The 12,076-nt window shown below is 42.4% G+C and overlaps 1 pseudogene; it reads right to left on the bottom strand.

Annotated features, from left to right (window-relative positions):
• Nucleotides 1-2,956: 2,956 nt before the first annotated feature.
• On the bottom strand, nt 2,957-7,623 carry LOC117185286 (uncharacterized; annotated as a pseudogene).
• Nucleotides 7,624-12,076: the final 4,453 nt, after the last annotated feature.

The raw sequence follows: 12,076 nt of genomic DNA, 5'->3' as shown, positions 1-12,076 counted from the left end.
GACATCTGGTCGCTCACTCTCTCCTGCAGCCTTTCTACCAGAACCCTCTCCAGAACTTTGCCAAGCACTGGGAGAAGACTAATGCCCCGAAAAGATCGAGGATTGCTCCTTATCCTATCAGGCGACTTTAAGAGCACAAGCACTCTCGCACATTTCCATTTCCAAGGGAAGTAGCCATCGCTCACACATCCTGAAAACAGCTCGTACATGTAGTCCGGAATAGACTTCCACACACTCTTACACATTTCACCCGTAAAACCATCCATCCCAGGCGACTTTCTCGACTTTAACATCGAAAAAGCCACCTCTAACTCACCCACAAGGAGCGGCTCAGAAGGACCAGCCACACTTGGCGGCAAAACCTCCCGCTCCGCCCTTGGAAAGAATTCGCTCATCGATTCATTCACACAATCCACCCAAGTCGTCAGCAAAGTGCCTCTGACTTGAAGAGCACACACACTCGTAGGTTCCCTAGCACTACCTCGAACTATTTTATAAGCACGACCCCAGGGATCGTCCTTATTGCGCTCCAAAAAGGAATGCCACTCAGCCTCTTTCACTTTTACAAGCATTTCCTTGTACTCATTCATACATCGACCAAGCTCACCCCGGAGCTGGGAAGCGTTTTCAGCATTGGAGGATCTAGCCCTTTGGAATCGCTTCCTCAGCGACCTAACCATCCGCCGCTTCACACTTAATTCCCACGTCCACCACTATACACGCCTGCGATTCACCTCTCGGTGTCTCTCAAACATGCAATCATTCGCACGAGTCAGCCAATTCTCCACACATTCAACCTGCTCATCAGTCCCCATAGCACAGAAGGTGCTAAGAGGAACCTGAGCTGCCGCCTCTTTCACCCAAAAGCCGTGAAGGCTCCAGTTCGCACCACTGGTGCGCCAACGATTACCCACAACCGTTTCACGCACAGTGGGCGTGGATGAGCCACAAACTCAATAGGATTATGATCACTCACACCGTGCCTCCCCAAAACACTCCAGCTGAAATCATTCACTCTCATTCACAAAAGTAACATCAATGTCACTTTTCCCCATAGGACCGTCAAAAGAATACCACTCGCTGGGTTCGTTAATTTCACCCCGACTGTAGCTCAAATACCCAGACGCATGGCCAGATATTTTACTGAACCACATAGGGGATGATGCATTCGCATCAAGACCCAGGATGGCTGGCACGCCACCCGCCAGCAGCAGCACCCCTTCCATGTACACCATGTAAGGCTCAAGGGGTTCCCCAAACTAGCAATATACACTACTAACAAAGACCCTACCTAAACTACCACTAATATTCACACACACGCCCCAGTCAGTAGAGTTTACAAGTGTGCACTCCACGCTAGGGTCATTCACAACTATTGCAGCATTGGTCCCACTGTCAGAGAAAACCCGCATATCTGCGGGCAATCCACGCACACGACCATTGGCGGCATACGGTTCCTGCAGCAGTGCAACACCGCAACCCCTCTCACGCATCATATTCCCCACCTCACACATAACTGCAAACGACCCCTGACAATTCATCTGTAGAAACTTGCAAGCCATCAGTGTCTAGCATTCGCCCGAGCCACCATTGCACTGTACACGGGACAAGCCAAGGACATCATAAGATGCCCCGAAGGTCTACCCTTAAAGGCACAGTTGCGGCAGTTAAGCGCATTGCTGCACTTAGCCGCATGGTGCCCCGCTTGGCCACAACGACGACAAATGTCGTGCTTGACTCTGCACTGGGAGACTCGGTGGTCGGTCCCCAGGCATCGGAAGCAACCAACAATCGGGTCAAAGTCCCTAACACGAAAAGAAAACCCCTTGATATAGCAACGCCCTGCATCCAGGAGAGATTGCATGGCGGTGCCAGCACCCTCCAGGACCACATTGATCGCACCTTCACAAGCCTCCCAGGGCTTCGTGATCATTTGCCTGTGCACACCATGTACGACCACTCTGGGCCCCATCTTTTCATTGACCTTCTCAGTCAGTCCTACCTCATCAAACTTTGCATTTTCCGCAATTTTCTTCCGCTCGGCAACAGATGGAGTGCGAATAATCACACTACCATCACGGCGAGGCTTAACCTCATGTACGCGCACCCCCAAGGATGGCCCCACCTCTTTCACAACTTTCTCTACCACGTCCCGTGCGTGCACTCCGGCATTTTTGCTCCGCACCACCAAGGACCAGGTGTCAACCGGTCGCGGCTCCACAGGGGTTGAGAAATCCACCGCTGCTGCCGGCGGAACCGGCGCCAGACCGCCAACATTCTTCGGACCGATGGCCTCCAAACGGCCGCGCAGACGCTCATTTTCGGCAACAAGCGAAAAAATCAGCGCCTCATATTGGCTACTGCAGCCCACCAAACTGCACATAACCTCCGCTGTCGCACCACCGTCCAACGCCACACTCAACACCTGCTTGCCTATAGCCTGCATTCGCTCTATAGTGTTACTCACCTGCGTCTTTGGCAATGCAGGCACCGCAAACTGCGGCATATCTGCCGCCTCCACAGTGGGAGCCACACACACATTTACTTCCTTAGCACACTTGCCGTGGTCCCCACGGGTATCTTGGGAACCACCACTACCGTTCTCCGGAGACAGCATGGCGATATTGGTCTCCGAGGTGGCCCTCTTCAACCGCCCAACCAGCTTCCCCTTCCTCTTCAATTTCAGCGGCCCAGAAGCAGCCAGTTTTTCATCGGAAGAAAGCTTCTCAACGGCCGCCGAATTTTTCTTTTTCTTATTCATAGCAGCCACCACCAAAGATCTTTATCGCGATAAGCAGCTATAAATAGAAATTTTTACACACACACGCAAACACAGGCACACGCTAGCGCCCTAAAAACCGGCTTCGGTCAACGAAAGAAACACCGCACAAAGCAGAAAACGAAATCGAAAACCTTGGCTTCGGCAAGCGACACCAGAAAAACACGTCTGCTCTTAACGACAGTTAGAAAGCGACTGAGTAGATAGGGACAGTAGGAATCTCGTTAATCCATTCATGCGCGTCACTAATTAGATGACGAGGCATTTGGCTATTTTTTTTTTTTTTTTGATCGCTGAGGAAGGAAAATCTTCAAAGATACTAGTGGAGGCCAAACCCCACTAGCATGCACGATTCATGATTACGAAGTAATCACGCATACGTACTAAAAATCCACCTCAAGTTTTACAACCACGATGTTTATACCTAATTTCACATTATGCCTAGGTAGCAAGCGTCTTCTCTCCAACATAGTGTATAGGCTAAGTCCAATCTCGAGTGTAACCTGCGAGATACATGAACTGTCTGAAGCAATATAGTCCGCCTGTTACCACTCTGGCGCTGATGACATTGCTGTCACCGGATGAGATGAGACCCTTTGCTATCAATCTTCTAACGGATTGATTGCTCCAGATCCCACGCCAGTTTAACGTCGCGGATAGGACTTCGACGTTGCCCGACACTCCGAATTCTCTCCGCAGTGCAGATATAACTTCCGGTCTTTTATATTTCTCAACTTTGCGATGGTGCACATCGTCGAGAAACAGTCCATCCGTTATAATCTGCGCATCAATCACGCAAGCGTGATTGTCACGGATACACACCAGGTCTGGTTTACTAACCGAGGTTTCCAGCTGCAAACTTGGTTCGACGTGCACTGTGTGGCCCTTCTCCTCAAGAATCCTCTTAAGGTTATTGACTACACAGTTATGTCTTGCTACCCGCCTCCCATGCGTACGGTAACAATTTTGCAGGATGTGGTTTGTTGTTTCGGGAGCATCACAACCTGCACGACATTGCCGTTCCAATTCATTTCTGCCCCTCGTGGTACGAGACCTCGATGGTAGGGCATTTATTCGCAGCTTGATACCGTTTCGGTAATCTTGACCTGTTAGCAAACGCGTGGGCTGACACACCCAGCCGTGTTGGGGACGAAAAAGTCCCGCTTCACGTAAGCCGCGACCATCAACAGACATATGCAACCTGTTCGCCCAGTACGTTTCGATCTCTGTACGCGATGTCAACTCATTCAGTCCAGCCAGAGTTCTACCCCGGGCCTTATTCAATTCGTCGGTAAGAAATGAGCTGGCCGCCTCGGATTGCGCGAGGTGGGCCCACTTAATATTGCTCAATCTTTTCATACGTAGCATTGGCGCTACCCAACGAACTGAAGGGATTCCGAGGCTCCCATATATATGAGGAGCATGGAAGAATGCAGTTGACACGTCCAGAGGAAGTCCTAACCACTTCCTTACGGTCGAACGTACCAGTATGTCACACTTTCTCAGAACACCTATCATCACACTACCTAGGGTTAGCTTATGGTAAAGTTGTGGGATAATAACTGTTCTGAGTGCGAACAATTTCTGTTGTGGTTTTAGGGGGGACCTTGTCAGCCTCAACAGCTGGACTGTACCTGGTCCTCCCTTGTGCAGTGAATGTTATGCCTAAATACTTCCACTCGTCTGTGCGCTTCAATGCGGGACACGAGCGCGAACCGATACGGAAGGTCTCTGGGATGACCACAGTACACTTCTGTTTCGGTTGCCCCTTTATTCCAACTGTAAAACATTTATCCGAGTTAAGGGTAAGCCCGACTGAAGATAGAAAATCGACAGTCGTATCTAGCATTGTTTGAAGGCCTAAACGAGTTTCCGCAAATAAGACAATATCATCTGCGAACGCGGCCGCGTTTGTTGTGTGATCTCCGATTGTGGCACCAATCTCATTGGGGTAGGACCTAAGCAACTGATCGATGATCAAGTTGAATATTATGGGAGATAGCGGGTCACCCTGTCTGACACCTCGAGCAGGTATGAATTCCTCTGATCTCCATCCGTCCCCATTGAGCGTTGTGCCACAGACCTCGTACGAATTTTGTACGTAGTCAACGAATTCTTTAGGGGCACCATATGCAGTTAGCGTGGCGCTAACTGCTGCATGAGACACCGAGTCAAATGCTTTGCTTATATCTAAAGATGCGATATAAAGTTAACTTATAGTTAACTCATAGTTACTCCCGCCGTTGACCCGCGCTTACTTGAATTTCTTCACTTTGACATTCAGAGCACTGGGCAGAAATCACATTGTGTCAACACCCGCTAGGGCCATCACAATGCTTTGTTTTAATTAGACAGTCGGATTCCCCAAGTCCGTCCGATTAATTGATAATCGTTATAATTAATAAGAACTAACTGGTTTAACCCAATTAGTATTCTTAAAAATTTTAGCAAGAAAGTTCCACAATTGGCTACGTAACTAAACTATCCGGGGAACAAGTAACTACCATAAATGATAGAAACTCTATTTACCCAGAACGAGCACATAAACCATGTTATTGTTTCCCAATCAAGCCCGACTATCTCAATCTTCAGAGCCAATCCTTATCCCGAAGTTACGGATCTAATTTGCCGACTTCCCTTACCTACATTATTCTATCGACTAGAGACTCTTCACCTTGGAGACCAGCTGCGGATATTGGTACGGCCTGTTGAGAAGTTTGCGTGTCCCCACCATAAATTTTCAAGGTCCGAGGAGAATATATCGACACAACAGTATATGTCATGCTCTTCTAGCTCATCTACCATATCTCTCTGCGAAAGACTTCCATGGTAGTACGGCTATAAAACAGAAAAGAAAACTCTTCCGATATCTCTCGACGGCTTCTTTATGGTCGTTCCTGTTGCCAGGATGAGCACGAGGCCCATATTTAATAACAAACGGATACTCAACAGGTTACGGAATTGGAACCGTATTCCCTTTCGTTCAAAATTATTCACGTTATTAAAAATCATAAAAGATTTGACAATATTACTCACTGATTTTTTACTTGAAAATTTTCGGCTTTCGCCTTGAACTTAGGACCGACTAACTCGTGATCAACCACTGTTCACACGAAACCCTTCTCCACTTCAGTCCTCCAAGGTCTCATTCGATTATTTGCTACTACCACCAAGATCTGTGCCAATGGCAGCTCCATAAAGGCTTACGCCAAACACTTCTACGCATACCATTGTACCTTCCTACTCACTAAAGTTTCAAAATTTATATCACAAGTAATATAAATCATCTACTTTAGCGGTAATGTATAGGTATACAACTTAAGCGCCATCCATTTTAAGGGCTAGTTGCTTCGGCAGGTGAGTTGTTACACACTCCTTAGCGGATTTCGACTTCCATGATCACCGTCCTGCTGTTTTAAGCAACCAACGCCTTTCATGGTTTCTGCATGAGTTGTTAATTTGGGCACCGTAACATTACGTTTGGTTCATCCCACAGCGCCAGTTCTGCTTACCAAAAGTGGCCCACTGGGCACATTATATCATAACCTTAAACTTCATATCAAGAAAGTTAAGGTTCTTACCCATTTAAAGTTTGAGAATAGGTTAAGATCGTTTCGACCCTAAGGCCTCTAATCATTCGCTTTACCAGATAAGATTATTTTATATAACATTAAAATGCACCAGCTATCCTGAGGGAAACTTCGGAAGGAACCAGCTACTAGATGGTTCGATTGGTCTTTCGCCCCTATACTCAATTCTGACAATCGATTTGCACGTCAGAACTGTTTCGGTCTTCCATCAGGGTTTCCCCTGACTTCAACCTGATCAAGTATAGTTCACCATCTTTCGGGTCACAGCATATATGCTCAAGGTACGTTCCAGTTAGAGGCATAAATAATATAAATATTATCATACATAACTATATAGAACGCCCCGGGATTGTGTTAATTATCTATAAATAGTTAAAAAACTAATCCCATTATTAGTCAAGTTAATTACGCTATTAGGTTTATCTCCCAATAACTTGCACATATGTTAGACTCCTTGGTCCGTGTTTCAAGACGGGTCCCGAAGGTATCCTGCATCTTTCGCATTGTTAATCATACAAATGCATATAATAAACACAAAAATCAATGATAATTATGCCATTATATAATTTCGAAAAATTAACGCACTGTATTAATTTTAATTTATCAACACTTTATCAAATTAATGACATTTATTCTATGTTAAAATGCAAGCATAATAATTTGAATAAACTATAAGTCATATTTTATGATAAATTTGTTATATGCTAATAGATTGCAATGTCCTTATATGGAAAAAATGCACACTATTATTATAATATTGTTAAAATATTACAACTTTAATGATGAATTTTCCATAACGGATATTCAGGTTCATCGGGCTTAACCTCTAAGCAGTTTCACGTACTGTTTAACTCTCTATTCAGAGTTCTTTTCAACTTTCCCTCACGGTACTTGTTTACTATCGGTCTCATGGTTATATTTAGTTTTAGATGGAGTTTACCACCCACTTAGTGCTGCACTATCAAGCAACACGACTCTTTGGAAACATCATCTAGCAATCATTAACGTTATACGGGCCTGGCACCCTCTATGGGTAAATGGCCTCATTTAAGAAGGACTTAAATCGTTAATTTCTCATACTAGAATATTGACGCTCCATACACTGCATCTCACGTTTGCCATATAGACAAAGTGACTTAGTGCTGAACTGATTTCTTTTCGCTCGCCGCTACTAAGAAAATCCTGGTTAGTTTTTTTTCCTCCCCTAATTAATATGCTTAAATTCAGGGGGTAGTCCCATATGAGTTGAGGTTGTATATACGTATATTAAAATTTATAATGATAATTACACTATATTATTATATATAGAGCGTTCTCATAATGAAATCATTATAATATTCGTATTTTATAACGAATATCACGAAGAATATTAAATATTTATATTTACAACAAAATTTCATTTCGAAACATTAATAAGAGGCAATTCTAGATGAAAAAAATTTAATTATTTTTTTTATGCTAGACATTCCTCAGTATTATTTGATTCAAAAAGGACAAAAAAAATATATATTTTTCTTCGTTCTTCTCACACAAATATATACAACAATGAGAGATAATGCGTTTCCATTTAATATCAATATTATGAATATATATATATATATATATATATATACATATATATATATATAGTTAAATATCCGCAACTCGATTTTAAGTTTTTAACAAAGACTTTTATTTTACAACTTAAATATCTTTATGTCACAAGATTTAAATGAATTCCCCGACTTGACTTTCGGTCTGCTTGTCTCAAACGGAACTGATCCATGAGCCCTTCTCTTGGAACTCCCGACTCTGGCTTCGGGCGTTGCTTTCCTCGGCTGCATCTTCGTGTCGGTGGCGTACGTGCCTGGATCGATATTTGGGGATGCGTCGGCTTTGATGAAAGGCATCCACTGCTGGCGATCGGTGTTGCATTACATGACGGAGCTAGGAATGTGATACTCCTTGGTTTTATGTCTAGCTTTGATTGGTCCTCATGAGTGGCGTGATTCTAAAGAATCGATTTCTCGAGAGTGGCGTGATTCTAATGTTGCTGAAACAATGTGGTCCATTGTTTATATTATGGGGGGCCCTAGCTTGGAGTATGGGAAGAAACAGTTATTGATTCTTGAGTGGGGTCCTGTTACTTGTGTGGATGGGGTGGATGAATTGTACATAAACATAATGTGTATGGGATGTGGGGAATTATGGATATGTCACTCCCCCAACGTTTGTTATTAGCCTGTCCCTAGGCGATTACCCTCGGGTATAGTGACGGGGTGTCAAGTGCGGTGGCTGAGGTTGGTTCCTCTTCTGCTTCTATTATAGGGTTAATACATTTAACCGTGACTCTTTTAGAAGTTTTCGTAAATTTAACAGCTACATAACTTAGTAGTACTAATATAATTATGACAAATGAAATTAGTAGACTTATTTGTAATAGGTTACTATATGTGGTGTATTGCATAATTATTTCATTAGTTTGGACATACGACAGTGGTTTTATTTTAGTTATGTTGTTGTTGACATAAACATTCTGGGCAAAATCTAACTGTTCGGAGCAGAACGCAGCCGATTAGCCGCTTACCAAATAGCACCTAATTCTTGGCCCTCAGCCGCTTACTTTGTTTGTTACTTATGTCTATGTCACTCATTTGTTTGTTAAAGCTTTGCGCTTGCTTGCCCTGCTAAACGCTCTCTGCCAGCTCGCTCTTCGCTATCTCCGCTTTGCGTCTGCCTACCGACGTCGGCCGAGCGAAGCTGCGCTTAGCGATCGGAGCGGCAATGTAAAGGGCAGGCAAGCCACACTTGCAATTTGGATGTCACGCATTAAAGAACATATCGCAATTTTATTTCTGCGCCGAGTTTTATTTAATTGAAATAATTAGTCGGCCGATTGGGGATAAAAACCATTATCTCCACACTAACATTGTGTTTGATATTGTAAATTCATTTAATTGGATTGAACAGTTGTAGATTTTTATAATGGTATTTCCTTCCGCTATGATTTCTTGGTTTACACAATTCTGATTTAGCGTTGTTTTTGGAAGATTCCACGTGATTAGTATATTGGGTTCAATAAAGTTTATTTGAAAGTTTTGAAAAGTTTTGGAATATGGACATTTAGTAGGAGTTTGCATTAAAATTCCTTTTATACAATTGTCATTGGTTTTCCATCTAGTTTCTTTAACAAATACTTCTTCATTTTTTATACCCGATACTCAAAATGAGTATTGGGGTATATTAGATTTGTGGTAAAAGTGGATGTGTGTAACGTCCAGAAGGAATCGTTTCCGACCCCATAAAGTATATATATTCTTGATCAGCATCAATAGCCGAGTCGATTGAGCCATGTCTGTCTGTCCGTCTGTCCGTCCGTCCGTCTGTCCGTCTGTCCGTCTGTCCGTCCCCTTCAGCGCCTAATGCTCAAAGACTATAAGAGCTAGAGCAACGATGTTTTGGATCCAGACTTCTGTGATATGTCACTGCTCCAAAAATATTTCAAAACTTTGCCCCGCCCACTTCCGCCCCCACAAAGGGCGAAAATCTGTGGCATCCACAATTTCGACGATACGAGAAAACTAAAAACGCAGAATCGTAGAAGATGACTATATCTTCTAGAGTGCAAAATCTGAACCAGATCGTATAATTATTACAGCCAGAATCACGAAAACAATTTCACTCTTTCTCGCTCTGTCTCACTCTAACACACAGGTTTCATGGTCGGTTTTGCCAATTGTAAAATGTGAGTTCAAGGATCTCAGAACCTATAAAAGCCAGAGCAACCAAATTTGGTATCCACACTCCTGTGATATCGGACCTTGACCGTTTCCTGTTCAAATTTCGCCACACCCCCTTCCGCCCCCGCAAAGGACGAAAATCTGAGGCAACCACAAATCTCAGAGACTATTAAGGCTAGAGTAACCAAATTTGGTGCACACACTCCTTTAAGATGTCACTATAAAACGTATATCTCAGAATTTCGCCCCACCCCCATCCGCCCCCACAAAGGACGAAAATCTGTTGCATCCACAATATTGCAGATTTGAGAAAACTAAAAACTCAGAATCATAGATAATGACCATATCTATTAGATTGCTGAATCTGGATCAGATCAGATCATTTTTATAGCCAAAAGGAACAAATCAATTTGCAGTGGCTACGCAGCGCCCGACGTCACGCTCAGTCTGATTTCCTGTCTCTCTCGCACGCACTCTTTGTCGTGTCGTTTAATATTAGCGGCGTCTGCCGGAGGAGAGCCATACTGACTTAGTATCGGGTATAACCGTAGAGTTGCGGTGTCCGCAGCAACTCACAACGTTCCCCCTCGTTTTTTATGTAGTACTTGTCGTATGTCATGTCTGTTAACATGTTATTTAATTCGTCTGGATACGGAACGGTTTTATAGATTGGTACTTTTGTAATGTCTTTGGGAATGTTGGAAATTATTAGAATTTCGTTGGTATCGGATTTTAGCCATGTGGAGGTTTTTATATTTATTATTTTCTCAGAATTTATTTGTTCCAGGTAGTCTTGTTTTAATAATTTTGGATTAAATATACCGAGCCTAGTTAATTGCATACCTAGTTCTATATCTTCGATATATTCTGTGAAATGTTGTAGATTGAATATCAAAATTTCTATTTGTTGATTCCTGTCTTTTTCTTCATTTAGTTTGTTTATAACGTTTATTCCGCTATTAACTGCATCTATTACCAAATTTAGTTCATTCATTTGAATGCTATGGCTGGCTAAATTTTCTATTTTTTGTTCCAAATCGACTTTATCTTCCTGATCTAGTGTTCCAAAGAGATATTTGTAGGCTGTTCCTACTATATTGATTAGGCCTCTTTTATTTCTTTTGGTTATTTTTAGCCCGTTCATTTCTCTTTGCAATTTGTCTACTAGATATTTTATTTGGATTATGTCCTGGAATTTAGTGGCTTGCCTTAACAAATTTTGGTACAGTTCTTCGGTTTTAGTTACATTAACAGTTAGATAATGGTATTCGTAATTGATAGGTATGTTGATCGATCCAGTTTTGAATATCATATATCCGTTTTGGGATTTTATAGAATTTATTTCTATGTTTTGGCCCTGTGCCATTACGATGGTAATTATGAGGAAGATGAGGATTTTAATTGTGTTGAAGTTCGCCGATTCCATTAACTTCCTCGGTTTCTCTGGAATTATTATATTTGCTTCTATTAGATTTCTTCTTTTTCTTGAATTTTGATTTATAATGAGTTATTTTCCTACCCCTATTCTTTTCTTCATAATGTTTTTCGTCTACCTGTCTAATTTCACCCGTCCTTTTGAAAGGATTTGTTACCTTAGACTTAACTAGAGGTGATAGTTTATAGCGGGTATCTACTTCATACTCTATGCGGTTTTTATTTAATTGAGTGATTTTATTCACTTTATTTAGTTGTGTGTCATAATCAGGTGAGCCTGCATAAATGAATATATCAGCTGGTGTCCTATTTGTGGTATTATGTTTGGTTTTATGATTATAAGTATAAAGAATTAATTCAAACTTCGTGAATCTATCTTCTGTGTTATCCTCGCTAGATATTATTCTTAATTTTTCATTTACTGTTTTATGAAATCTTTCTACGTCAGATATTCCATTTTTGCTGGAAGTGATCTCTATTTTGACGTTTTCCGCATTCAGCCATGCTTGCAATGCTGTGCACATAAAAGCTGAATCTTTATCGGCTTTGATTTC

This window comes from Drosophila pseudoobscura, chromosome X (assembly GCF_009870125.1).
Source record: "Drosophila pseudoobscura strain MV-25-SWS-2005 chromosome X, UCI_Dpse_MV25, whole genome shotgun sequence".
Taxonomy (NCBI): domain Eukaryota; kingdom Metazoa; phylum Arthropoda; class Insecta; order Diptera; family Drosophilidae; genus Drosophila; species Drosophila pseudoobscura.
The sequence above is the reverse complement of the archived record's forward strand: the minus strand, read 5'-3'. Positions and strand labels throughout refer to the sequence as shown.